Genomic DNA, 5,270 nt, shown 5'->3' with positions numbered 1-5,270 from the left:
GGAGTGTACCAACTGTAGGTTTCACAATAGTAACTTTTTGTAATACAGTTTCTAGAATTTTGAAGGCCACTATTTTATCGACATAAACCTTCTTACAAGATGAAATCTTATCTAAATTTTAATGGTTGATTATCTTTTAAACTTAATAATTTCATTATAATTTTTGGGTTTTTGTTTTCCCTCTTAACTGTTCTGTTATTTGTAACGGGGAGTGAAATTGTGGGATTTTGAATATTTGCTCAAGGTTGTTTTTTTGTTTTCCATGAAGAGTTTGCTAATGACCATATTTATGAAACAAATTCTTTAAGTGACATGCATGGTTTATGTGAAGGGAGCATTTTCCTGCAATTGCATTCTTCATATCTGTTTGGCTCTTTAACCTGCTTCTTCAACTGTATATATATATATATATATATATTTAGGGATTCTAATTGTAGTGTACTTCTAACAGTTGTTTCATTGTTATAAACTTTAGTATGTGTGTAACTAACTTGATTCTATTTTTTGGTTCCTAAGTTATTTGGTCTCATTTTAATTTTCTTTTTAAAAATTTAAATATGCAGGGTAGCCCCTGTCCAACTTCTTTACATTTATTTTCCTCAACTTTCTGTTTCAAAATTCTATAATCAAATATTTTCTTTTATCCCCTTCTGAGTCTAAATGGCCTTTTGTACTAAAAAGAAGGCAGCTTCCAGTGTCTGTTTGCTTTTTTGAATCTATAGTTTTTTGATGTCTCTGTTTCTCCATTACTTTCTTTGGGGCTTGATTTAATTTTTATTTGATTCAAAGTTTGGTTGAGTGGGCTATTAGGATATGAGTTACATTACAACATAATGCTTACCAATTTAAACTTTGCTCTTGCAATATGCCTTAATGGCTCTTTTTTTTTTAGTAGAATTACTTCATGCTTCCTGAATCTCATATGAAGTAATTTATTAACTAAGTGATATTACTTGAAATTGATTTACGTAATGTTAGAGTTCTTCCTTTTAAAATTTGTATGAGCTTTATTTTAGACTTGCTTGAATTAGTGTAGGATATTTGTGGTTGTCAATAGATGAGGTGAGATTAGCCAAATAGGTAGTTTGCTTAGCTACAGGTTATTTGATTAGTATGGGCTTTAGGAAAATTGGTAGATTAGTGTTATGCTTTATATCAGTCTTTCTTTTTTACTTTTTTTTCCCATAAACTACCCTATAAATACCATTTAGAGGAAAGAAAAATAGAGTTCTCCTTCCATTAGAGAGCGAGAGGGAGATTGAAGAAGTTTTATTTTTTTAATTTGATTTTGATTGTCAATTTGTCACTGCTACAATTATTGTTCGTTTATGTCTTATTGTTATTTCCTTTAATGCATGTTTTGATCTCATGTTGGGTTAAAATTATAGGAAAATACAATTGTGTTACCGGTGTTCTTAAAATTTTTGATTGTATATGACTAATTGTTAACAATGTTCTATTTAATTTTTATCTATCTTAGATTAGTTCTATCACATTTTGTATGTTGTTTCTGAAATGATTTTAAATTGCAGAGTGAATATGTATGGTGTAATTTCAAAATTATTTTCTAGGATGTTTAAATTCTCATTGTGATTCTGTTTTTGAGAAATAATTTCCTCAAATGAATTTTCAAACAAAAAAAAACTGCAAACATCATCTTTTAAAATAATCTCTTACAGTTTTTTGAACTATTTAACTGCACTTTCTTTAAAGAACAGGATAATAAAAAAAAAAAACTGCTTTTATGTTTCCTATAAGAGAAATCCAAAGATGAGCATGTGAATGAAGAAAAAATTTTTTATTATAAATTTTATTCCTTGAAACCTTTTTGTATAATTGATAACTGCATTTGTAATTAGTGTTTTGCAAAAACAGTCCTATGCTTCTTTTGTAATAAAGGCATTCTCTTTTTTGGTGTAAAAGTAAAGCCTTTTTGGTTGCTGTGCTGATCCAAAAGTAAGCATTTGTAGTCTTCAATTGCAATTAAAAGAGTGAGGAAAGTAAAATATAAGAAGATGCTAACTTTTGTTTTCAGTAGTTGAGAATTGCAAAGCTTTTCATTTGTTATGTTGTTGTTTTGCCAACTGTATTTGCTAGAATATGCTGCCTCATTTCTTGGACAAATTTTCTGCCCAATTTGTCTGAAGGAGTCTCCACCAATCAATTACATTACATAGTGATTTAGATGACCACCTGCATTTATTAAATCGTATTATTCATTAAATCATCTACACAGGGCACATGATTACTAAACATGTCATGATTAAATACATGTGAATAGCTGTTTTTTATCACTTCTTTTCCTGCTTAGTGGTTATAATTTTATTTACTTGAATGTTTTTAGATAAATGCCTTTGCATATTTATGTTTAATACTCAATTGCAGAAGAAAGTCATATAATGACATTATTGTAGTAGAAATTGCTATTGATGAATTTTGATTAAAATGCTGATGAGTTCTTTTAAATATACAAATTTTGGAGATCTTAATTTGTATTTTTATTTGAATTAGTAGTTAAATTTTTTTATGGATAGATGTTTAACATCAGCCAATGTTGCTCCATAATATTTTCTGTTCATTGATACCACCTTGATCACTTGGATCACCATTTTCAAGGAATATTATTTGTAAGTCATCTAGACTTGGTATGTCAGTTGTATCTAAATGTGCTGGTTTGGCATTTCATGATGTTTAAGAATGTATGATGTACATTTTTTTTTTTTTGAGTACTAGAGTTTAGAATATTAAGAACTTTCACTTTGTGAAAATTGCAGTATGTACTTTCTATTAGGAGGTTGCAGGTCTGAGGAGAAGGTGGTTGTAAGAACAGTTTTTAGAAGTCTTTTTAAAACCTGAGGAGGAGATGGTTGTAAAGTCAAATAGTTGAGGATAAAAAGAATTCTTGTGATGAATGAAATAGATGTAGAGTAGTAATGGTATATTCACCTTGAGCACTGATGAACAGACAAAGTTCCTATATGTGCATAGTAACTTTTCGAGATATGATACGACAGAGATATATTAATTGTTGATACATAGATTTTTTTTTTTTTAATTTAAAAAAAGTACGCTAATATCTATTTTTTGAAGTTATAAATAACAAAACAACACATAAGTAATAACTCATAATCCATGTTTGACATTTACAAAGATTTGGAATATTGAAGTTCTTCTAAGCCACAAGATCCCATCTTTTACATTTTAACCCCCTTTTCACAGCAGTAAGAATTTTATGAAAAAGATAATAACTGCATGGGTGTGTGCAGTGTCCTAATTAACATATAATTAAGCCCCTTTTTTTTGGATAAGAATTCAATTTATTACTCCCAAACATATACTTGCTATAGCCATGTCACACTGTGTTTGTGTTGTATCATACCATATTTATGCTGTATCCATGAAATAAAAGAATAATTAAGATTTCTATATATATATATAGGCCAAAAATAAACTAGAAGCTGGACATCATTATGAAAAATTTAGCAATCATATAAAGGATTTTTTTGGATTAAAAAAAGGAAAAAAAAAAGGTGTGAAAATAGATTTCATGAGAAGAAGTATTGATATGTTTGACTAGAGTTGACCTTTAAAATAATTTTCTTATTTTTCTTTTTTCTTTTTTCTTTTTCTTTTTTCACATAGTCTGTATACCCAACCAAACATTTTAATATCTTACAAGATTTAGGATGTTTTTGCTTTAATTATATGTTTAAATTTGATGCTATATTTTATGAAAATCAATGAAGTGTTGTACTTTTAATGTTTAATTTGTGGGTATCTGTTGTATACACTGTGTACATTAGTGTCTTCTGTCCTGTTTTATGGAGAATGGCTTTGATTGTACACTTCTTTCTTACTTTTGTTGTTGGTATCTTAAGTGAATTTTAATTTCAATGTTTATGAGATGCACCTTCCTCAAAATTAACATCCGGAACTTAGTTTCTCTTATGATGATAAAATTGAAATTGTCTTGCAAGTTTTAGTTCGGTGATTCATTGGGGTTCCTAGGAATAGCAGATTTGCTATTTGAAATTGTCATGTAAGTTTTAATTGCTTAAAGTCATATATATATATATATATATATATTGTCTCTCATAGTAGGGAAGTACACACAAAAAGTGATTTGAATATATGTAGTAGACGTATGATAACTAAGTTTATTATAGATGCAAAGTTCATTAATATGTAAAACAACCCCGCACATTGCGCGGGTTAAACACTAGTTTCATTAATGACTAGGCTACTTGGCTCCAAACCGGAAACCACAACCCTATTAACAAGATTTCTTCCTTCTTGAATCTTTCTATCCCTAAAAAGTAGTTTAATGACATTCTCAAAACTAGATTTCTCTGCATCACTCAAATTAACATTCATCTCCAACATATCCCAACCAACTCGATACGCCAATTGAATTTCATGACCATCCAATGAAATTCCTTTACTTTCAATTTTACAAAGCAAGAATTCAGCTTCTCTAAGCATCCCCACATCCAGGTTTGATCCTCGGTTGCATCTACAAAGAAATGCATAGCTTCTGGGCAGAGATTGAGGTGAATGCTAAAGAACATAAATTTCAGTAAAATGTAAAAAATAAATTCAAACAAACCAAGAACAGAATTTTCCACAAAAAGAAAAACAAAAGTTTCATGATATACAATCAAATTCATTTTGGATCTTAATCCACAAGTTCTAATTAATCAATCAGCATGAGGTCAATCATGGTCAACTATCTTAGGTCCATGATGATGTATAATAGACCGCGATGGCCTTCCTAGACTTTCACGCGCACCTAAAATCATTATGCAAGCCCAAAAAGGCACTAGTAGAAATCATGGGCCTCAGAGTTGGAATTGCATGAAATTTGGTAAGCTGAAGCGAAACTGTCTTCTAAGCAATAGTCGTAGCTTTGCCATGAGGCACCTCCTGAAAATGACGAATTCCTTCATTTAGGCCTCGAAAATTGCAAATTTACCGTTTATGGTAATTTTTGCTTCCTTAATAACTTTTTTGCTCAACAGTTAGAATAAGGTCTTGCTTGTTTTAGGACGACCCTTAAGGTTGGTAGTTTATGATTTTGCATTTACTCAATTTTGTTATTTTTGGTAAATTTCAGTATTTTGTCACCTAATCGCGTAATTAGTGTAAATTAGGGTTTCAGACATTTTTTTTCAGTATTTATATGTTTTGTAGCTGTCAGAGACAAATTAGACTATTACCAATAAATACAAATTTTTGTCAAATTATCTCTCTGGTGGATTCCAGTTTCTTCT

The 5,270-nt window shown here is 29.8% G+C and overlaps 1 long non-coding RNA gene across 1 annotated transcript; it reads left to right on the top strand.

The window, feature by feature from the left end:
• Nucleotides 1-6: 6 nt before the first annotated feature.
• Nucleotides 7-2,951, top strand: LOC136064805 (uncharacterized). The gene is made up of 2 exons (XR_010626447.1): nucleotides 7-2,627; nucleotides 2,775-2,951. It is a non-coding gene; the product is annotated as an uncharacterized LOC136064805 (long non-coding RNA).
• The last annotated feature ends 2,319 nt before the right edge of the window (nucleotides 2,952-5,270 follow it).

The sequence above is a fragment of the Quercus suber genome, unplaced genomic scaffold (genome assembly GCF_002906115.3).
Source record: "Quercus suber isolate HL8 unplaced genomic scaffold, Cork oak 2.0 scaffold_767, whole genome shotgun sequence".
Taxonomy (NCBI): domain Eukaryota; kingdom Viridiplantae; phylum Streptophyta; class Magnoliopsida; order Fagales; family Fagaceae; genus Quercus; species Quercus suber.
Note: the sequence above shows the minus strand (reverse complement) of the source record. Positions and strands in the feature narration are given on the sequence as shown.